At 35.8% G+C, this 24,945-nt stretch overlaps 1 protein-coding gene across 1 annotated transcript in view; it reads left to right on the top strand.

Annotated features, from left to right (window-relative positions):
• Positions 1-2,852: 2,852 nt before the first annotated feature.
• Positions 2,853-24,945, top strand: part of CCDC102B (coiled-coil domain containing 102B) — a gene marked incomplete at its 3' end in the record, with an annotated part of 142,637 nt that continues 120,544 nt past the window's right edge. Inside the window, exon 1 of the mRNA XM_079108399.1 lies at positions 2,853-3,007. The remainder of the gene's footprint in view (positions 3,008-24,945) is intronic.

Below are 24,945 nucleotides of genomic sequence, written 5' to 3' on the forward strand. Positions count from 1 at the left end.
AAAATATTGACGGGTGTGGGTTCCACAAAGATGGAAGGAGATGAAGCAGAGACAGAGACTATTTGTTCAAGTTTTAATACAAAGGTGAGTTACTAAATTTGAGGGGCAAAGTAGAGTAAGGACTGAGGGGTAACAAAATGATTTCTATCTTGAGGGATTGGGGGGGTGGTAGTATCATTTCTTAATATTTAAAATAAAAGTTTTGGAAGAAATATAAGATGTTTGTTGTTACTGAGAGATTTAAATGGTTCCTAGTGAATATTTCATTAGACTGTTAGAAATTCAGATATGAAGCTTGATGAACTACGATGGGGGTGTCTTATCTATTTGGAAATTGTATGTATATTAGTTCACTAGGGCTACTGTAACCAATTACACAAACTTGTGGCTTAAAATAACAGACATTTCTTGTCTCACGATTCTGGAGGCTAGGAGTCCAAAATAGACGTGTGGGTAGATCCGTGCTCTCTCTGAGGGCCTGAGGGGAGAGCCTTCTTCCCTTTTCCTAGCTGCTGGTAGTTGTTGACCAATCTAAGCTTGTGGATGCATCTCCACAATCTCTGCTTTCTGTCTCACCGTACCATTCCCCCGTGTGTGTCTAAATGCCGTTTTACAAGGAACCACACATTGGATTAGCCCTGCCCTCATCCTGCATGGCTTAACTCGATTATATGTGTAAAGACACTATTTCTAAATAGGTCCTATCCATAGGTATAAGGGGTAGGACTTCAGTGTATCTTCCTGGAGTACACAATGCAATCTACAATGACTTGTATTATAGATGTGATCACCCTGACAAAATATGTGGAAGAAGAATAGAACACTGATGTTTCCTTGGAGGTATTCCAACACAGAGGAAAGAAAAAAGGAAGGGCTCAGTGCATGGCATGAAAAAGAGATTTAAAAAATAATACAGAAAAGCTTCATTCTGGAAACCAAGAGAGGCTTTGGAAGGAGAGAGGTGACCAGAGGATTAGAAGCCTTCAGAGTTTCAAGGAGCATGTGCATTGGACAGAGGCCACTGTAACTCTTACTAAACAAGAAGAAGAGCAAGTTTGGGGACAGAGAAGTGATTTAAGAGGACACTGAAGTGATTCTGGAAGATTATGTGACTGGTTGAACCAGGTTGGTGGCAGTGGGAAGAGCAAAGAAGGGAAAAGTTATTGACAACAACCACAAGGAACAGGTGTAGGGTTGAGTGTAGAATAGAAGGAGTCAAGGTGACTTTCAGAATTTTTGTTTAGTAACTGTAAGCCTATGGTGGTATTTATTGCTATAACATAGCAGGCCTGTGGCATGGCGATGACTCCAGTTTTAACATGTTGGTTCCGTATCTGTGATATTTTCTAGTGCAGGACACAATGTGCTAGTGAACGAGTATTGGAAACTCAGAAGGTAATGTGGTCCAAAGTCAGATACTTAGGAGTTATCCGAAAAGAAAGATGGTAATTGAAACCATGAGTTTGTTTGACACTAACCAAAAGAGAATGCATAGGTTTATTCCACAACTTACCCTATGTCTAACAAAGGATAGAAGGAGATGGAGGTACCACGAAGAGGGTGGGAAGAGGCAACTACAGATCATAAGAGTGTTGTGCCAAGAGAAGCTTCACATGGCGAGTGTTGTGCAGGGCACCAAAGGCTGCATAGGTGCCAGTTAAGGGAAGGATAGAGAAGAGTTTGTAAATGTTAATACTTTTTTTTTTTTTTTTCCACATACAGGAGTTTGTGATTTTGTTTTGATGCATTCAAGGAGGTGAATCGAGATTAAATGGGGTTATTAGCTAGGGAGAGCTCTTCAAATCATTTGACCATGAAGGAGAGAAGAAAAGTACCTGCAAATGAAAATGACTGGATAGAAATTGAAATTATTGGCACAAGTGAATTGCCTGAGGAATTTATGGTGTTTAACATCCCACGGGAAAAGTCCAGGGAGAGGAAACGTTCAAAGACACAGGGAATTGTGATGGAGCAAGATAGCTAAAAAGGGTTAGTTGACTTTATAGGGAGAATGGTCACATTTCCATGGAATCAGGCAATGAGAAGGAAAGGAAGCTGTTAAGTCGAAATAAATGATAAAACTGATATTCAGCTAAGAATAATTCACTGAATTTAAAGGTGGAAGAATAAAATCATTTACCTGATGTTTACTTCCTCATTTCGGAAGGTGTCTTGGTGTCACTCAGGAGGAGCGTACTGATTGTGTCTCCTCTGCCCTTCTCTCTTTTCCTTTGAGAATTGTGTGCTACGTCAGTCAGGAAGGCTCTTTTGCCAGCACCCTCATCAGAACACTTCCTGACAGCTGAGTCATGTCACTGGAAAGCCTCTCCTTCCCCTCCGGGAAGGGGCCAGAGAGCTCTCCTGGAGACTACAGGTCACATTCCCTGCCAATATGACTAAGATCAAAGGATTGACATATAGTTTTTGTATTATGAGTTGTATCCTCAAGTATTTTATTAAATATGATTTCTTTTTTCTTTTTGGCAACTTAATGCAAACCAAATTGAACAAATGATATTTTCCATTGTTCTATGATCTGCAGTAGAATTTTCCTTTAACTATTTTCCAGATAGGGGATTTCATAGTTTTTATTTTGCCATTTTAGCTTTAGGTTTTTCCATTTTTAGAAGTTATTATTATTAAATACTAAATAAATGTGTAGAAGAGGGGGTGGGCATTTTCTTCCTTTTCTGCTCACAGAACATAATTTCAAATGGACTCTCTGGAAAGCTTGGGATAACAACACTTAATACTTTGAGAACATTAAAATTATTTTATTTTGGTTAGCTTACTTGTGATCCAAAGAGGGTGTTGTGGTATTGGTTTTGATAAAATTTCACAACCAATGGGAATCCTTTTGGAGTTAGCGTGGGGTGTCCTTAATACTGGAATAATCTTGTTGGCCAGGACCCCGGAGCTGCTCAGATGAGAAAAGGATGCAGGAAATTCTGTTGTTTACACATGTGTCTGCAACTGAGAGGCTAGCGCAGCCCTGCAAGCCCAGAGGGTAAGAGCATTTCATAACCTTGTGGTTTTCTATTTAATTTTCATACTTTCCTGCTAAGCAGAGCCTTCTCAGAGCAAAGGAAAAGACAGTTCTTACAAGATGTAGAGGAAAACTACTGTAGATCTGGAAGCAGAATTGGGGTGTTCTTTTTAAAGTGCCGTTGATTTCTTCACTTCCCTTCTGCTTTTCCACTGTGGGTTTTATCTATCCTGACATCTTCATGCATTTTCTGTCTTAAAAAAAAAAACAAAAAAACAAAACAAAACAAAAAAGCAACAACTGTATACTAAACAAACCTCAGGTAAGAATTTCGACTCCAATTTTAGACAGTCATAGAATAGGTTGATCTTGAATCCTTATTTTCTAGTTCCATGTGAATATAAATGAATGTGCTTGAAGTAATCTGTATTCTTGTAGTAAAAACAGTGAAATTGTCATGCAAAGTCTATACTCTCTTCATTTTGTAAATCTTCATGCTAAATTCTTATCATCCTTAACAGAAAAGTGTACTTTATGTTTAGCACTAATACTGACTTTTATATGTTACCTATATAGTGTGGAAGTGATAGGGACACAGAACAAAAATCATAAAACTTTGTACTTAAGAAAAAAAAAAAAGAAATTGATGTTCAATTATATAGGAATAAATTGCAGGGCTAAATAAAAAAATCTCTATAATCAATTGGGAAGAATTTGCTTATGTTTTCTGCAAAAGATAAATTATCAAATAATCGCCCAGTGGGTAAATCAGTTGAACATAAATATGAGGAAGATATTCTTAAAATAAAAAATACAATTAGAAATATTTAAATAATATACAGCATCAAACTATATAACGATATCTCTTTATAATCTTATTTACATCAGTATCAGTTTTTCTGTTTTTATAACCTTTTTGTTGTCCATAAATATCCTTATGTACACATTAAATATTCTTGAATTCTATTTTTTTCCATATTTTTGTGAAATAGTAAGTTGGAAAGGTATTTGACAAGTTGGTATTTGTAGGTTTTGTGTCATTTTGCAATATGGACTTAAACATCTAGAGATAGTTTATGTGAATTGCTTTATTTTTCAAAAACTTTAAAAATAGTTTTCTTGTGAAATACTGTTATTTCCTTGTCTCTCTTTTGCATTCTGCATATTCATTGGGTTCAATAGTTGCCTCATCCCAGGGGAACAGAGCTTCTTGCCTCATGTAGTGGGTAATACCTCTCATTAATGTATATTAGCTAATTCTCAGAGGCACAAAGATAGTGACTATGATTCTTAAATGTATGAAAAATAGTCTCAGGTCACATTTATTTGAAAAAGTATCATATTTTTGTGTTGATATTACAAGTAAGCTGAGTTCTGTCAAAATCTTAAAAATTTTCTTTTTAGCAGAGATGTTTGATTAGAGGAATTCATGAGACTTGAAAGAAGTTCAACTTTCCGAGCTGAATATTGAAAAGTTAGTGAAACTTGGGTAGTTGCTGAAAACAAGAGAAGGAGTCTTACTTTGTGGAACAGTCAGCTTAAAGGGCAGGAATTCGTGGAAGAATAGTGGGGAGGAATCTGAGCGCTTAGAGCGTGGAAGATGCTCTGTGTGAGGAGCAGACAGTATGCTCCAGAGGTAGAGCTGGAAATGTTCGTGGAAATCTTAAAATTCACAAATCTTTACAAATTTTATGTATCATACAAAGAGGGTGATGGCAAGTTTCTGAGAAGAGACGGCGTACGTACCTCCTTACGTCATCGTCACGCTGGCTGGAGTATCCTGCCAACACAGATGGTGTTTCTTGTGTGCAACGTGATTGACATACATGTCTCCAATTCTGATAGCTGTGCAATAAACTGACTTCATTTTACACATTATCTTCATTTACACATGAAGAAATCTGGTGTTCAGAAATGTCAAATCATTTACTTGAAGCCACGGATGTAGTGAGCCAGGATTCCAAGCAATGTCTTTCTGACTCCAGACCTATTTCCACAGTGCTGCGCTGGTATTTTAGGAATGTAAATCTGGTAGAAGTTAAGCAGAGTGCTTTGAAATGGGCATTGAAGTAATAAGGTGTAAAGAGGAGGAAGTGAGACAACAATCCAAAGATCAACTCCAATATTCCATATATCCCACCAATCACAATTCTATCAAGTGTTCTACTCTTTTCCTTGGCAGTAGAGAACAGGAATCAATAATGCATATAAGGAGCAGTAATTGTTAATGTGATGTTTCTGACAATGTGGATCTGTGTTCCTAGTGTTTTATGATATTTTTCTAAGTAAGAAATATGGATCACTTGAAGGAAAAGGCAATAGGTTTCAGTGTGTGTGTGAGTGAGTTCATATTTGTCATTTACATCAAGCGTAGTGCCTGGTTCATGGGAGATAACAAATGAAAGGCTAATAAATATTTGGATCTGTGGAAGAGATGTATTAAAGACAAATACAAGTAAATGCTTGAAGAGAAAAAATAAGGAGCAGCTTTTACATTTGAATTGGTTTGTCTCCTATTCAACACTTTTCTCTCTTATTTTTTGAGTATATTAAAGAAAAGATATCTTTTGATTTTTCAGAGGAAATTTCATCCTGATTTTCAGTGAATATTGTACACAATAGAAATACTTCAAGTGCTTGGGAATGTTATTGGGAGCAGGTTAGCTCTCCTTGATTTCTTTTCAATGTTTGATGTCATTGAATACTTAATGACCACACCCTCTTAAAACTATGGAAAGATGTGATTTTTTTTTCAAAGGAAATCACCCTATCTATTTCAGTTTTATCTCAACAAGTGAAGAGTGTAAGTAAAATTTATGTTACAAATGGATAATATAGAATTCAGTATATCCACAGTAAAAACTCAGTAGAACCTATTTATCAGCAACTTTCCCCCATCTACACAAACTTTAAATATCTTTTATTTCTTCTTGAAGTAAAATAGGACTAGTATCTGAATTCACATTCATTTTCTTCCTTTGTGTTCTATGCTTTGAATGAAGTAGGAAAAAAAAAAAAACCCTGCAGCTTATGCTTGATAATGAAGTTTATTTGAAGATTTATATACACATATACCAATATATGCACATATGATGGTTTCTATGCTATCAATTATAAACATAGCATCTCTTACTTTATAAGAAGAGAATCATGTAATTAAGCATCACAGGAGGAACATAGTATTTTTCCATGCACTGAAACAGAGGAGGATATTTGAAATGCAATGATCTGGTTTCTGACCTCATGACTTTCTATTTTAAATAAATAGATTTAGGTTGCGTTCCAAGATTATGTTCCACAGAATGATTTTCATTCCTGGTATCAAGTTCTCAGTGCCCTGACCATAGAAGCTCAACGGTGATCAAATATGAACTTGAGACCTTGATTACAGAAAGGAAAACTGGACATGGTATTGGAGGAAATAAACTAACCATTTAATTGAAATTCTAACTTTGAGGAAATTATTAATATTATTACGTACTTAAATATTATCTGGGTTGATTTAAGCCAAGCAAGTAAGGGATTCTCGAGAGATGGAAATACCAATCACACAAAATGCTACTGATTGTTCAAATAAAACAGGAATTTCAGTTCTGGAATTAACCATTAATCAGATTTAGTGATGTAATACATCCTCTGTTTTTTACTTGAAGTTAGGGTTGAAACTGACAGAATGACTTTAAGAGAATAGAGAGAGCAAAATATTTGTATTAAAGATTTTTATTATAAAATTACAGAGAAGTGGGCTGGCCCCTGAGTGAGGACCAAGATTTCTCCAATAGGAGCAGGGGCTCAGGGGCACAAGTGGAGCAGGGAGATAGACGGCTTGACCAGTTAGGGTTTTCTAAGCCAGTGTAGCGAAGAGAATGTCAGGAGGAGGCTTGCCTGTCAGAAATAGAGTGCAGAGTAGGGAGGGGAGCTCGGGAAATGTGAAGTGAGAAACAGAGAAAAGGCAATAGAGTTGATTGACAGAGTCAAAACTGGGTCAAAAAGGACAGTTACAAGGATGAAGGGAGGCGGTAATAAGAGGTGTTTGGCATTGATTTGGGAAGAAATGCTAGTGCAGAAAGGCGTTTAGGGTGTATAAGCAGCCAGTGGAGAGGTAAGGGAGGTTATGGGAATTATTAGGGATTTCGGGGTGAGAATATTAGTTATAAGGGTACTACATGTGGAAATGTTTCGGACATGAAGATTTTTGTCCCGGAAAATGCTTCAACTCCTCCGCTACTTAAGCAATTAAGTAACACAATTGGTTTCACTAGATAAATTTTAATACCTGTTCCCGGGCCAAGGTGCTGTTATCTTGATTGAATTTTCCACTTGCCTCTTTTCTGTTGGCCTCATGTCCTGATTAATACAATCTGTATTAAAGAACAATCTTGAGGCAGGGATGAGATCGAGGCCGAATTTTTCACATCTAACAAATAGTCCACAATTTCTCTAGATGTTTATTCTTTGCCAAAGTTTTAGCTAAAAGTGAAATAACATTAGGTTTAAAAATGATGCTCTTCAGGGAGAATAAATTGGTAATATGATTCTTGACCTTCAATTTCCAATACAGCAGATATTTTAACAATTATACATATTTTTAAATCAGTCATCATTTTTTGCATACTGTCTAACTGGTGGTATTTCTCAAAGTTTAGATTGAACTGTTGAGCAGATGTGTTTAATTTTTTGAATGATGTCTGTTTAGTTGTGATGTGACAATTTCATTATGTAGCCATATGGCAGGGAATAAAGTGTCCTGTCCACTTATATTTGAATGACAATCATAGACACTTAGGTGTATAGTTTCATTATCAATAGAATGCATTTTTCAAGAATATAGTTGCCAATAATGTTATGAACCATCACCTTAATTTGAAATATATATAGGAAAATTCTACATGATTGGAACAGAAACATTGCCAAAACATACTGAACATGCTTTAAAGAAATCAAAACATAGTTTTCTATTTCTGTAAAATTCTCCTTGAAAAAGAAACATTTTGAAATTTTTTGGATGCTCTAGAACTGCGCTGTCCAATAGAAATATAATTCAAGCATGATTTCCAATGTAAAGTAGCTAAAAAGTTAAAAGACAAATAAATGAAATCGATCTAATGTATTTTAGTAAATTCAATTTATGAAATCATTATCATTTAAAATGTAAGCAATGTATAGTTCTTAGAGAGATACTTTATATTTTCATTTTCTGTACCCTGTCTAATTCATACTTATAGATCATTTCCACTCAGATTGCCCTCATTTGCAGGGAGACCAACTAGGTGCTATGCTGGATGATCTGTGGCTCATACTCCATGCTATACAGTCACAAAACACTCTCAGGGCAACCACAGACCATATCTTATCTCCACTATTGTAAATGAATACATAAAGTTTATGGCTTTATTAAGGATGAGACTTTATCTGGGTTCCCCAAATCTAGCCCAGTACCCTCTGGCTTTTGCTCTACCTTATGATGTTGTTGTGTTTGCATACTTACATCATCTTGACACTGAGAAGTATATAAATGCTGGTGACCTACATATATAACTAAGCCAATATATTCTCTGCTTGTTGTTTAAGAAATTTAAAAATTTAGGCAAGTCTAATGGGTGTGAAAGCAGGCAATGATGAAAATAATAAACCCAATTCTAAGAATCCACAAAATTCTTAGTGTTTATTCTTTTTTTTCATGTGTAAATTAAAATTAAATGAAATGTATAAATCTGAGGAGACAGAGATCTTTAAGGAAAAAATAGTAAAAAAGAGTTTTGGAGGAAGATTTTTAAATTGAGGCATTAGAGGGATTACTTGTGAAAGACTTGATGAGAAGAAAATATTCAGACTGGGCGGTTAGGTGAACACAAAGTTTCCAGCAACCTAGGAGTTTAATCTGGTCTCTGACTCTGCAGCTTTCCTTACACATGGGTTTCATTTTCTATTTCAGGGACTGGAAAGTCTGATGATCTTTTGAGAAATATAAACACTGCTTATTCACTTCCTGTTATTTTGACATTTTAAATCCCATTCCTTTAGTTTTTATTACTAAGGAAATAAACAATTATGCCAAAATAAAAGCTCACAAACGAAAACTGATTCCAGATCAATTAGCAATTGTGTTAAGAATTCTGCTTTATAGTTAAATTGGTTTTCTTTTTTAGTGCTGTCTTTTCCTATGCTAAAATTCACAAATCAAGAACCTCAACACTTATAGAGATGATTGGAAACTGAGGATCGTGAGTCTAAATAAATAATTCACTTTGACTAAAATGGGGAACATATGGACAGGGACTAACACCAGGAAAAAGTTCTAATCATGTTTATAGCAAAATTGTTGAAAAACGTTCTAATATTTGTGTTTTCTTAAGATATCTTTCTTAAGATTTAAAAAATCTTATAAATGAAACACTTCCAGCAAGATCAACATTTGCATCTCATTGTTATAAGAAGTAGTTTATGCACTACACCAGCATCACGTTTTGTCCAAAAGACATATCTGAAAACTGATTTCCTGTTTGTATAACACTAAAGTTGAGAAAATTAGGATAAGATGAGATTGATAACATTTTCATCTAGTAAGAGTCCATAGAAATGTAACAATGTCACACATCTAGTGATGGCGACTCAGACACTCTTGTGTAAATCCCACTGTTAACTGATGTGCTACTAATTCATGGTAATAATATGCTTATATTATGCTATGTATGCACTATTTCCCTTTTTGTTACATAATACAAGAATATTCAGTCTTAAATAATTCCATTGTTTGATTTTTTTGATAACTTTTCTGGGTTTAAAAATGCTCCTTAACAGGAGAAAATACTTGGTTTAACATCATTAGAGTACAGCATATAGATGAATATTGTTTTGTTTATGTAGAAAACACATTTTTCATCTTCCCTTTATCTTCTTTCATTCATCTGACAAGACATACAATGATACACTTTCTGAAACTCATGCTATTAGTTTTCAGAGGTAGCTAGCCTTGTGGTTTCAAAATTAATTGTGTGCTTTAAGAAAAAACATAATTATGAAACAAGAAGTTCTACATTTACTATTAATTTTATTCCCTCAACCTCTTCTGCAATGACATTAATAAAGGCATTTAATTCAAGGACTAAAGCCAACCTGTGTGTTTGGAGTTTGCAAGGACTTAAATTTTTGCAGAGCTGCACTTTGAACAGGCTGCCATGGGTGGGTGGAGGCAGCCAGCCTTCCTGTCTCAATAACACACTTGGAGGACATTTAGAAAGTTCAGTTGACTTTCTGCCCCCAATCCCTTCATTTTCCATAAAGGAAGTAGAGTTGGCTGTGTAAATATTTATATGTGGAATGGTAACCAGGAGTATTAAACTCCAAAAATAGGGTTAGTTTGTGTTATAGTTTATGCAATTCTATTTTTCCAACATGTACAAAATAATTCATTTCATTCATAATATAAGTTTTGTTTCATCTAAGAGTGTGAACTTCTAGCTAACTAGATAAAAGTGAGTCTTTGGAAAACTTTCTTCTCTAATACTTATTTGAATTTCTCAGTCAGATTTCACAGGCAATCACAGTGGAAGCTCCTTCAGGGCGAACATTCACATCTCTTTATTCTCTGGTGCACCTTCAGCCCTTAGAATGATGTGCTCGGGACACAGTATACATTCAATAAGCGTTTGTTGACTGAATACATAAATGCAGGTTTCAAAATATAAGAAGTATTTATCTTTATTCTACTTTAATGTCATGCAGAAATGAGAAGACATTACTGTGTGTATGTTTTAATAAAGTAGTCATCAGAATACGTCATTTCCCATGAATTTGCCAGTTTGTGTCTTTAATTTTGCTTTTATATCACATAAGCGCCTTAAGAATTAGACAAAGGAAAATAATTATAGGCACTTTAAAATCTTAAAATTACTATAGTTTACTACTTATTGTTTTTTGATGTATAATTTAGCTTATATGATGATCTTTTTCATTGAAGATTGAAGTTTGGAACCACAGAAAGATTTACAAGAGAATGTTAATCACTTGGAATGAAATAGAATACATTATATTCAAGGGATGCTGGCTTAGGAAACCACACACACACACACACACACACACACACACACACACACACCTAATATAACCCCAAAATTTTAAAGGGCTAGTGAGCAGCTATGTATTTTTTCAGATGAATTTGATTCTTGTTTTTAATCTTTTTTCAACAGGAAGTTATTTATAAACCTCACTGAATCACTTTCACAAAAGGGAAAATCATTTGAGTTAACATAATAGCTGACAAAGTCCTGCTTAGATCTACATCTATGCTTGAGACAGATGCCTTCTATCTGATTAAAATGAAAATACAACAGCAAAAAGACGCAGCATAATTTGCTTTTGTAATTCTACAACATCATTAAAACATTCAAGGAAATTTCCCCTTAATCTGCCTTAACAATCTAGAAACTAAAATCTCTATTGTTAGTGTGTCTCACTCTGCATTTCCTCTGAATGCTTCCTGAGTAAAGGTTATGCTTAATTAATTGGAAGTTTAGGGATCGTTAGTGCAACTCTGTTTTCAAAAAATTTTTTAATTAGGAAGACAGAACATCAAATCATATAGAACCTCCACAGAAATGTTCAAAACACAGTTACCTTTCTATGTTGATAAAATGCAAACTTTAAGAAAGGGAGCAATAGACACAGGCAGGGGAGGTTTGAGGACAGAGGAGTTTTGAAAGTGAGTGGGAGACTGGAGGGCGGCTGCTTTCTGGAAGGGGAGCGCAAGGGAGAGAGCCAGGATGAGCGTGCTGAATCCCGGATGCATGAAGCATGGACAGTCATGGGACTCAGAGGCGGGGAGGGGAAGTCTGGATCTGGAAGAAACAAACACTAGGCTGAGTTAGGATTTAGGGCACTGAGTCTGTGTACTGAAATGAGAAAGGGACTCAGTCACTGAACATGGGTGTCTTCCACATTGAAGGAAACGTAAAATTCTACCAAGACAGAATGAGACAAAACCACAGAGCAATAAATATGCTTGAAGTAGTGGATTTTTATCACTACAGACTAGTCCTTAATCTTTTGTTGTTAAGCCCTGTTGTTAAAACACAGGGAGATTGCAAGAACTGCAAAGAATGTTAGATTTACAGAAAAGAAAAGCAAAGCTTTTCATATTTCTATTAGTTAAGCATCTCTATTTTAATGGGAAAATATATTTTAATAACTTTACTAATAATTTTACTTAAAAATGGATTCAAAATCCACTTATGTGAATGTATCAAATAGTCTTTATTTTACTTTATGAAAAGTGTCAAAGTTTTAAAGTGTATTTTGTGACAAAATTTAATTCTTAACCAAGATATTTATTTTAGGAGAAATTTTCCTTTTATATCTCATAAACGTAATAATCACATGTCTGTATGTGAATGGTGGATTATCTACTTAAAAAGCAGTAGAAAATAACTCTCATGTCTTAGTGCAGTTTAAATAATAGAAGTACTTAGAGGACATATTAGGGAATTCAAATGGTATCTCAACAGGTTGGCATGAAATACCTCTTATAGCAGAGGCTATGCTTTTCAGATCTGTATATTAACTGAGTAGGTCGATGTTTGTGTGTCAACCAAGAACAAGTGAAATACAAACATAAACAAATAAAATATATCAAGACCCTAATGAATATTGAAGCATTTTGCATGTTTGAAAGGTGAACATAAATATCTTAGTTCAAGCTGGTGCTTGTATATGCTTCACGGAAGAAATGCTCTTTCTGAATAATTAACATATAAGAAGCAAATACTGACATTCTAAGGAAGTTGAGTTATATTGATAGCATAAGACTGAAAGCTTGGGTAGAAAGAGAAGCAGAGGATCCAGGTGTCCAGGCAAAGGAGACTTGGACAAAGGGAAGGGGAAAGGGATCAGGTAGCTGTGATAAGGACTTTGAATTTAATCCCAGAATAACATGAAAGAAAGTGAAGGGATTTCAGCAAAGGTGAAATACTTAAAAAACAAAAAAATAACAACACTCTCCCGTTGTAGAGAACAATAAGTGTAGGGAGAGCAGTTAGAGGTCTGTTTCGGTCATTCAGGACTGCGATGATGCGACTCGGACTACATAGGTGTGATGAGAAAAGTGAATGGAAATGAAGACCTTTCAGAAGTTACAGTGAGCCAGATTGACTCTTGCTGGTGTATGGGGGATGGAGAAGAACGTTTAGAAAGAAAAAGTTGACAACCTTCTGGCTTCCACAAACTAAAGGAACTTTTTACTGGTATGAAAAAATGGAGGAAAACAGTTTTTTTTTTTAATTGCATATAATTTATGAATATTAATCTTACCTATATGATATAAACATAGTTTTCTTCAATAAAATATTCATATCATGCATTTAATGGGAAACAGTTATGTCAACAATTCAATAAGTAAAATATTATCTTTCAGATCATATATTTTCTCTAAAATCTCTGCATATTCTTGTGCTTCTATAAGGAAATCTGGGCTTGACCTATTAGTAGATTTTGGTGTAGAGTTCTAGCGGCTCCAGGTTCGAATTCTGTAGTAACTTCTTCTGGTGTTCTAGTTAAGCTTTTGTCCGCTGCCCTCCATCTGGGCCAGGTAGTCCTTCAAGCTCTTCTTGCAGGCTGCAGGGATGAGGAAGGAAACACTAAATTTTCCCTCTGACTGAGACTTCCTTTGTGTCCCTGACTGCTATGGTGATTTTCTAGGCTATCGATTTTTAGTCTTAGAATGTTGTTGGGAAATAATGTCACTATTAACTTTGAGGTTTACATATGGCAAAATTCATCTTGGCCTCTGAACTAAAGTACTCATCTCTTGTTCCCTGGAGAGTGAATTCCAGGTCTCTTCCTGGTGTCTGAATTTCATAATGATGGGATGGAGCAAGATCCAACCTGGCACAGAATGGCTGAGTTCTGTTTCCAGTCTTGCCTGAGTCCGTTCTAGTTTCTCCAGTTCAAACATCAGTATTGTAATCTCAGCTTTCAGATCATTCAACTGTTCATTACCCTGGAAGCTTTCCTCCTTCACTTGATTGTCCTTGGAAGGTCATCACTCTTTCCTTTTACAATTTCAATATTCTCAAGACAGTTCATTTCCATATTCTGGCTCTGACATCTTACCGTGCCTATGTCCACTCTCAGCAGAGCGACTTCATCCTCCAACCTTGTTATGTATTTATGCACTAGATCTTTTTTTGCACAATCACTAGTAGGAACATGTTGGTTATTTTCAGTGTCATTAAGCCTCTTTTGCTCCATCCTCCTCCTCTGACGCTTTTCTTCTAAACCTGATGCTGTGTTGGATGCTTCTGTGCCTACATTGATCTATCTCGTGGTTCATCCATGTCTTGATCCTTCACGTGAGAAGATCTAAGAACTTCATCTCGGCAACCCCTTTACATCTAAATTGTCCAGATGCAGCAAAAGTTTTCGTCTAAAAGGCTGGGGGTGAAGTTGAGACCAGCTTTTTCATGTTATACACAGGTCTTCCACAATGGGCACTTCTAGTTGGCCAGCTGCAGTGGGCTCCTCGACCATTTCTCTGTTGGGTAGAACCAAGACCAACCTCAGGTTGACAGCTTCCATTCCATCCTTATTGTCCGGGGCTTTGCTACCTTCCAGGACCATTATGACCTTGGCTTGTCCTTGTCAGGACTAAATGAGTTCTCATCAAACCTCCACCAGCAAGGAGCTGTTACCCAGGCCCGGGGTCTAACTGTGGCTGAGCTTTCCGTTGTCCATGGGCCTTCAGGGGCCCTTGAAACCCCTAGGGGCCACCACAGCGTTGGGAGGTCACCCAAAGGCACCACATCCTTAGCCGTGGCTTCACCTGGTTCTGACAGGCTTGGGCGGGGAGACCCAGTAGCCCGCAGTGAACAGGCTGGGACAGGTCACTGCAGCTCTTAGGCATAGAGAGCATCAGAGTGAATCTTTAAACAATGAGAAACATAAAATCTGTTCCCAAGCACTCAGGAACAGCAAATTCATTGATTCTTTCCAGGAAAAAAATTGAATATTTTCTATACTCTCTAGGGGGGGAAAAAAAGAGAATATTTTCTATACTTCAGTTTCTAGGAAAGATATGAAAAATATTTCTTCAATACTTTTTTAAGAGGAAGAAATTTTCTAGTGTGCAGATTATTGTTTGATAATGACTTTTCCCCTTAGCTTTTCTCTAAGTAACAGGCACTGGTCTCTGTTATGCAGAAATATTTATTCAATTTACAAGATCTCTTTCAACAAATTGCATACTTAAATTGAAATAAACTTGTTTAGTCAAGGAACAATATTGAGAAATTTGGGTAATTATCACTTTTTTCTTAGACTCATAGAACTCTGGACTCATAAAGTAAGCTAGCTCATCAATATTCAGCTACATTTAGACATTTCTTAAAGTCTATTCTGTATGATTATATTGTTTTCAAAGGAAAATGGAAGAAAGATATAATTATTTTCTGTCTTCAAATATTTATTTTGATTCTCTAAAATAAAATCTAAAGGCAGCAATAGATGGTAGAATACCATTTCATCGAAACTATTTTCTGAAATGTTAGAAACTATCTAATCCAGAGTCTGCATTTCAAAAAATGCAAATAATCTCAGAAGTACTTGAAGTAGAAATAAAAGCTATAAAACATGCTTCTGAGAATATTTCATTTAAAATAAAAGGGAGGTGAAAGAAAAAACTCTACAATGTGTTTACAAGTTGAAAGGACAAAACCTAACTTTAATGAGGAAACTAATACTCCAGAAACATTTAGGATAATTATATTTATTCTTTTGCTACACAACTCTATCACTGCTAACGTTTTTGGTTTGCTAGATTATTCTCCAGTAAAATTATTTCAACGGGATATTAATAGAAAATGCAGACTGTTGTGTATTGTAGCATATGTAGTTTTTTACCTCTTTGTATTGAAGAAAGTTACTGCACATGGGTTACATGAGTAAACTACCTTTCTCACACACTAGTTCAGAGGTTTTTAGTCATTGAAAGCTAAATGCTTTTGACCACCAGTCCCGAACTATCAGAATAATCATTTCCTAATTATTATTCTCTCATGCTTTTCCCTACATTTCTTTCATTTACACACTCACACCTACATCAACCACACACACACATGCATACCAGAAAAGTTTTTGTCTCCAACAGCCTGAGGATTCCCAATGGATGCTCACTCCCATGTCAACCACACACACAAACACATATCAAAAATGTTTTTGTCTCCAACAAACATGGGGATGCCTAATGGATAGAATAGGACTGCCCTGTTAGGTCCCAAGGACAAAAATACAACTTCATAGAATTGCAGTAACCTCTTTGTAAATTGAATTGTGGTTTTAGTTCCCTCTAGATTCACTAATTGAAAACCTTAAATTATTCTGGTTACTGTGAGGATTCAGATAAACAAGATATAAGTATTGCCCCTATGAAGCTCAAAAACTGGTGTTAAAACAGATATATCAAAATTATTATGCAGATTAGAGCTCTATCTGAAGTGTGTGTGGAAAAGATTTTTCTCCTACATCAATGTTTATAGCAGCTCAACTCACAATGTTTATAGCAGCTCAACTCACTTTAGCTTACTGTGGAAGCAACCCAGGTGCCCTTCAATAGATGAATGGATAAAGAAAATGTGATATATATATATATATATATATATATATACACACACACACACACATACATACACATATACACACACACGATGGAATATTACTCAGCTTTAAAGAAGAATGAAATTATGGTGTTTGCTGGTAAATGGATGGGGTTGAAGAATATCATACTAAGTGAAATAAGACAAACCCAAAAAACCAAAGGCCAAATGTTTTCTCTGTTATGCAGATGCTAAATCACAATGGTGGAGTGCGTAGATAGGGAAGAATAGAGTTACTTTATATTAGGTAGCGGGGAGTGAAGGGAGGAAAAGGAGGGGTGTGGGGGTGGGAAGGATAGTAGAGTGAAACAGTGATTACCTCATGTACACGTATGACTGCATGACCAATGTGATCCTATAATATGTACAATGAGAAAAATGAGAAAGTACACTTCATTTATGTATTATCTATCAAAATGTATAAATGCATTCTACTGTCAGGTACAACTAATTAGAACAAATTAATAATTTTTTTAATGAAAAAAATTATTACGCAGTGTCATAAGTCCAGAATAACAATTAACGAGGACCCAGGACCAGAGAAACAAACCACCAAGACACAGTGTTGCTCTGTGATTTGTCCCATGACCACCACCCTTTACATACACAGGCACTCCCGCTCTCACACACACGTGACAGGTTTTGTTTTCAAGCTCATGCACTACCCTCATTCCCCGACTCTGCAGCACCAGGCCTCTTTCTTTCAGTCTGGACCATGTACCTGATTACTCCAAGTGTGAGCTGAGGGCTGGCGACCGACAGGACAGCCTAAGGGAGTCGCTTGCCTCTCTCCACAAGGGCTTTGCAAAGCACACTTTCTATCTGGACAGGAACCAAGGGTAAATCCACTTTGGTTGTTTACTTCAGTTTATCATTTCACTGTTCCCATAACTAGATAATCTGGAAGTGGAATTGTTTACATTCCTACATCCTGTTCATTGTTTTATCTTTAAACATTTTGTTTTCTAAATTCTCTTAATCTCATTTCCCCCGATTTCATTGTAGCAGATTTTTTTTAACTGTCCAAAGAAAAAGCGGAAAATAAAACACATTGTTCTTTATTGAAGATGTGGTATTAGTAATCAGAAATGTCTGCCCGTTGGCTTTATATTCTGATTTTTAATTTCAGCCACAAATTCATCCTGTACAGAAAGGGAATACATATGGTGAAAAGAGCCATAAAATAATGACAGCTACCATTCATCGAATGTCCACGTTGTGCCTGGAGTATGTGAACTCTGTGTGTGTGTGTGTGTGTGTGTGAGACACAGCCATGATCCTCCAGAACAGGACAGGTTAACTTCTCCCGTGTCTCACACCTGCATAAAGGTGGTCCCTTTTCACTCTTGCTTTCTTCCCACTCCCTTTGATGATTCGGGGAAACAAAGGAGCTTGTAGAAAGTTTCTCTTGAAGAGCGATCAACAGCTGTCAAACAGCGATAATGACTAAAAGCAGCATTGTGTGGGGGAAGGATCAGCTTGGCTGACTTAATATCTAATAAAATAAGAGATTAAATGCTATGTTCAAACTAACTCTTGCTACGATGAGCACGATGCTCTGGACTGTGCTGATGTTTTACATTCTGGGAGAGAGAAAGCAGTCAGTTGCATAGAGCCGGAAGAGTCCCAAGCCAGCCCACTACTTAACTCTGTGACTGTTTAGCCCCTCTCCCCCCAAAAAGGAGAAATAACTGTATAAAATGTTAAATGTGTTTTTAAATTTTAAAATTAAGTTTATTTATATCTTTATAAAATACTTGGTTCACATGATTAAATTGGTCCGAGAATTCTTTTGATCTGAAATAATACAGATTATCTTAAAACATAAAATAAAGTTGAATTTTTTCCCCCCTAGATTTATGCATCAGAATTCCATGGGACACTTGGGACTCTGAAGATATTTTATGCTGCCAAGGATTATTAGACATTTATAAATAGATTTGGCTTTCATAAGCATAATGAGCAAGAGGAACTCAAAATTGAAATTAAATTTTTTATAATATCAGTTACATTTTGCCTTTCCATTTTAATTTTAGCATTTGAATAGCAAAATAATTATCAGAATTCTGTTTTTGTGTGTCCTAACTTTTTGAAATGGAAATAGTGTTTAAAGGTGGAGGAAGTGGGTGTGTTTTCTTTATTTTTTCAAGTCGAATTATCTTTGTGTAGTTCTTGCTCAGTACGTTGAAGCAGGCCCAGATAATCTTTCTGCTAACCTGTTTAAATTGAACATTTTTGTGAATGCAAGAATAATAGCTGTGAGTCTACATAAGGGTATTAAGAAATGACCTCTGTTGTGTGTTTGTAAGTGGAAAACCGCAGGACAGTTGATTGCTTTGTCCTGAAATTCACAAAGGTTGTACAAATCATCGGTTTGCTGATATTCATGCCTTGCTTCTACTAAAGGATGTATATTTAAGAATGAAATTCTGATAATATGGACATAATTATTTTAATGAGTATTCATTTCACAAGACACGGACCTATCTGGAGAACTTAATTTGGGTGCTTGTATAATTAAACATGAATGGATTAGTATATTATGACATGCTTCTTTGTATTAAAGAGACACAATTAGAAAAGAGCTAAAATTCTAATTTTTTGATATATATTCATTTAATTCCGATGAAGAGAATGATGAAATTTATACTTACAATGTATATCATATTATTTGTAAATATATATTATGTACTACTTGTACATATGTATTATACATACAAATCTCATCATCCTTTTACTGGAATTAAGTAAATTTATTGGAGAAATTTTGCATTTTATGACCACTCAGAACTTCCATAATAAACTCCACTCTTTTAGTAGACCTCATTAGATCCACAGTTTGCCCAGTACAGCTCTCTGAAGGAGCATATCTCCTTTCAGGCAGAGCTGAAGTAGTTTGCTGAGGAGTGGGAGCTAAGTGGACCCAGTCTCTGTTGCCAGACTCTTCTTCCTGCCGGGTGTCTGAGAAGTCCTTACTCCTTAATCCTCTCCCCTCAGCAGAGGCTCGGTGGGTGCTGCTCCGTGGTCTGTCTGCATCTTCTCGGGAGCTCCTCTTACCATGCTGTGACGATGCTCTTTAAGACATCTCTCCGGCCTCACCTGGAGGCACCCTCACAGCTGGGGTCTGGATGGAGAAAGTAATTGTAAAGATATTTTCTGGCACTTGTCTGCTTTCTGATGATCTCAATGTTGAGATTCAACGTTGGTGAATTCATTAAAGTTACTAAGTCAAAACACAGAGCTCATGGATTTTTGACAGAGAGCAGTCATGAAACCACCACCCAGCTCAGGTAGCAGAGCCTGGTCAGAAGTCCCCTCCATGCCACCTCCTCATTGTTACCACTTGCAGTGGGAAACTCTAACCTCAATCATGAGTACTGTGCCTCCTTTGGGGCTCATTATAAATGTAAATATGCAGGATGCATTATTTTGTGCCAGCTTTTTAAACTTGGCATTGTGTTTGTGAAATTCTTCCCTGTGACAACAGTGCATTGATTTGTGTTATGTAATAGTCACATGACTGTGGTATCACATGACTATGGCAACATTTATGTGATCATTTTTAGTTCACAGACAATGAATATATTCAATTTTGAGCTATTAGGAATAATGCTGCTAGACTAGCTCTTGTGGCTGTGGTTTTCCATTGTGGTTTTGATTTGCATTTCCTTAGTAACAGATGGCATAAGAATATTCCACATGCTCACTGACTACACGAATATTGTCTTTCACAAAATGTATTTTCAAGTCTGTAGCATGTTGTTCAGAAATCATGTCCTTAACTTTTTCTTGTCAATTCCTAACTTCATGAGTTCTAAGTAATTCCATGAATGGCTAATACCTTTTCCAGTGAGGTTGTTTTGCATTTTTATTCTGTTGATAATCTCTTTTCATAAACAGAAAATCTTAGGTTAAACACAGTTTAACAAATTTACAAATATTTTACTTTGTGGTTAATGTTTCGTATCCTGTTTAGAAAATCTGCTTACTGTAATGTCATGAGTGATTTTTCTCAATTAACTTATAGAAGCTTTATTGTTTTGTCTTACGCATTTAAGTGAGCACTTTATTTTTGTCTTGTGGTACAGGGGATTGAACCCTGGGAACTCTAATAGGGAATGATATTCCCTATAATAAAATTTTTTATTTCTTATTTTTTATTGTGAGACAGCAGCTTGCTAAGTTTCTGAGACTGGATTCAAACTTGAGATCCTCCTGCCTCAGCCTCCAGTTGTGGGAATACAGGAGTATCCACTGCTCCTGACTGGCACTTAACTGAACAGATTATTTTTATATACTGTGATGCAATGGTTAGTTCTATATGAATGTATTGTTGAACTGGCACTTTTTTGTTAAAATGGGAAAAATTATTTTCATATTTAATGATCATAAATCAGACTCAAGAAGATGTGTGTGTATATTTTGAATTCTCTTTTATTAGCCTGTTCGTCTTTTTTTTGCCAGTATCATATTGTCTTAACTATGGTAGTGTTAACTTATTTCTTTCTAACTTTATCTTATTTCCTTCCAACTCTGCTGTTTTGTAAAGATTTTCTTGGCTTTCTTTGATTCTTGGCATTGCCAAGAGGAAGGTAGGTTTTGGTAGTCAACAATGATCCTCACCTGGAGCCATGGACGCTGCAGGAGGTGGAGCGTCTTCAAGGTCTGAGGGAAAGGAACCATACAGTGTGAACTTCAAGCCTGGTGAAACTGTGCTTCAGGAACAGAAGCAAAGACATCAGATGAAAGAAACTGACAGAGGCTACCATTAGCAGACCTACCCCAAAGACTGGCCAGAGGAAATCCTTTGGATAGAAAGAAAAGGAGTGAAGATTTCTTGGAGCGTCAGAAAACAGGGAAGAACAACTAAGTAGTGGAAATCCGACTTATGAGAGAAACTCTTTCTCCTCATTGGTTTTACAAATCATATCTGATGATTTAAATAAGAATTAAGACCATCATATACCCAAGGAGGTATTTAAGGAGGTGAAAGGGCCTAAACAGAGTAGGTTTTCCACCCTGCGCTCTATGTCACATTTGCATATTTTAATTTCTAGACAACCATTATGAAACCTGGACAAAGCAATATACTCAAAACATCAGGCAAGTGGATTTAAAAATGGTCAAGTAACAAACAGGGCAGAAAAGAAGACAATCATGACAGCAAAGAAGAAGAAGAGAAGGAGGAGGAGGAAGAAATACACGCATAAGAAACAGAAAACAAATAAATAAACAATAAAAAGGAAGACTTGAGTTCCAAAGTATCAATTAATACCATAATATCCTTAACATACTCATTAAAAGTCAGATGTCAGCAAGTGAATAAAACAAAATAAATAAAAATACGAGCAAGCTATGTACTATTAATAAGAACTTCAACAAGTAACTAACTTCCTTCAACTATCTATTAGCATTGTCAACCACCACCCATAAAAGAAGGGGAAAAAATATACTGGGCAAAAATTTGCTTATAAAACACACACAGAACAACACAGTTCCTAAATACATGGTGGTCGCTGGGAGTCCACATACCCTGAGTGCGTGCGGAACCTTCCCCTAGGTGTGGGACTGCGCCAGGACACAGTGCCTCACACCCAGTGTCGGGGCAGTGCCGACCCCAGAGCAGCCTTCCGGGGAATGTTCCTATCTCTCAGAGGTTTCAGAAAAAATAGCAGAATGAATCAAACAACATTACTCTATGTAAATTTATGATTACACAAATGGTATGCCTTTGCGCCATGTACAGAGAAACAACATGTATCCCATTTGTTTACAATAAAAAAAATAAAAAAATAAAAAAAAGAATGCAAAAACAAACAAACAAACAAAAAAAAAAAAACAAAAACAAAAAAAAAGAATTGCAGTGGGTTCACATTTGGCCTAGCCTCTTTTATCCCGGATTACTCATTCCAGTGCGCTGCCGCGCCTTACCATCATGCAGAACTCTCCGCACACGGTTGCTTCGCAGTACCCAGAATCCAGTCTCACTGTCACCTACGATCCTTCAAATGATTCTCACAGGTCACCCAAACTCCATTTGTTCACTGTTTTGTTTGCAAATATATTTCAACCTTAAGTTCTATTAAAATCTGGATTGTCACTGGAGTGGTTATATGTACAAAGAATATATATTTATATTTTTATGTATTTAAAAATACACTACACGTTAGATATCAGTATATAGAAGAAAGTTGCAGTTCCAAACTCCACAAAGGAGCGCTCTGAAACTTTCCATTTTTTAAAACTATAATCATAACTGCTTTAAAAATTAAATAGCTAAAATACTCTCTGATATTTCCTTCTGACCTTAATATCTTGTTTAGATTATTACTTAGTACAAATTCATAAACCAATTTTTTAAAATATTGTCTTGAGGACAATATAAAAATAATATTGAGTGGGCAGTGAATTCAAGCATTCAAATGCTCTCATTTGTCTCCTTCCAGTTACATACTATGCAGTGCCTATCAGTCTAAACCATATTTACTTGGACAAGATCACTATGTTTAAGAGAGAAAGCACCGGTTAAATAATCAAAGAGCTGCATTTTTTTAAACATACATATAGCTCTCTTATTTGGGGTTTTCTGATTTCTGTTTTTCTTGCTCCGGAACAGAAAACAAACTGAAGTATCTCAACTATCTAATATTTAGTTTCATGACTGTTGCAAAAGAACATAGTAAAGATGGAATTTAATTTTTCAATAATGGAAATGTTGAAATGTTTCAATGTTTCAAATGTTTCAATAATGGAAGGGAAGCTCAGTGTACTCCAGGTCAGAATGGATTCTCATCTGTCTTTGGTTGATCCATTCCCTAAGTAACTTTTCAGATGTATGGTGGTGTAGAAACCCTGAAGGTTTAGACTCACTAGTAATTTAAAGGGAATTCCATCCATGTGCTTATAATTTAAAAAGGGTTTTCACCCAGCCGTGTATTTGATGTCTAAAACTCTGTTGAGCCTCTTCTTGCAGGGGTCTTTTGGCAAGATTATACTAAGTCACAAACCAAAAGCTTCCATTTGGAACTCAACATACACAATATGTAGATTCTGAACTGTACTGAGATGTCTTCTCATTCTGAATCTAAATGTCATAAATTAATCGTTATGTTGAAGGTTATTCAATGGCATTAAAAGATAGCAATGATGATTCTGATTAATGTTAACCCAAAGTCAATACATTTTCCTATTAACTTGTATGAATATTTTATGGAAAAATGTTAGTATTATCAGTAGTCTATTAAATTTTTTGCCTACTATTTATTATTTAATGAGTAACTATTTAATGAATTACTTCAACAGCATATTTGCATCTACTTGACCAGATTTGTCAAGAAAGTTCTAGTTGTCCACTCCTTAAAAAATTGGTTCTAAAGTGGATGTGGTGACACATGCCTCAAACCCCAGTGGATAGGAGGCTGGGAAAGAAGATTGTAAAATTGAGGCCAGATTGGACACTTTAATGAGACCCTGTCTCAAAATAAAAAATAAAAATGGCTGGAGAGGTAGCTTTGCAGCAGAGTACCTTGGGTTCAATACTCAGTGAGGCAAAAACCAAACAAAGACTTATTCGGGATGGGGGATGTAGCTCTGTGGTCCAGTTCTTGCCTCCTATATGGGGGGCCTTCTGTTCACTCCCCAATACTGCATGGGAAAAATACACAGGATTTTTTTTTCCTATCATGGTATAACCCATGCTTACTAAGCATGCATGATTTGGAGGTAAAAAATAATCTTGTCATCTTAATGATTATCATTCAGCTTATTCTCTGTAACGAAATGAAAATTCATTGATAACTTAAGTATCTATGCAGTCACTACAATTTTTTTTTTAAAATAAGAGCTTTTAATTAGCATGCTATGAGCCTGGGAAATGATAAAATACAGGAATGTGTAACCAAAATATATTGGAAATAACTATGACTTTACAAGTCTTTGCTCCTATATAATTGTAGTTCATACAGACTAAACAGAAATGTAATTTGACATAGAAGTATCATTTTCCCCAAGCACCGCAGACGTTCATAAGTATGCACAAACATGTAGTTTAATCTACTTAAAATATTAAAATTATATACAATTCAGTTATACATATATATGTATATGTAGAGTGTGTGTGTGTGTGTATACATAAATATACAAAGGTATTTAAACACATGGGTACATGTGGTATATATTGTTTGATGTGGTCTGGGAAAGCACTTTCATGGTGTGGTAACTTTAATTCCTCTGCTTTTCTGTTTTGAAAAGTGATTTAATGTTATGCTCATGAAGGAAATCTGAACTCCAAGAGTACCTTGTTCTGAAGCCAAGAAT

The sequence above is a fragment of the Sciurus vulgaris genome, assembly GCF_902686455.1.
Source record: "Sciurus vulgaris genome assembly, chromosome: 13".
Taxonomy (NCBI): domain Eukaryota; kingdom Metazoa; phylum Chordata; class Mammalia; order Rodentia; family Sciuridae; genus Sciurus; species Sciurus vulgaris.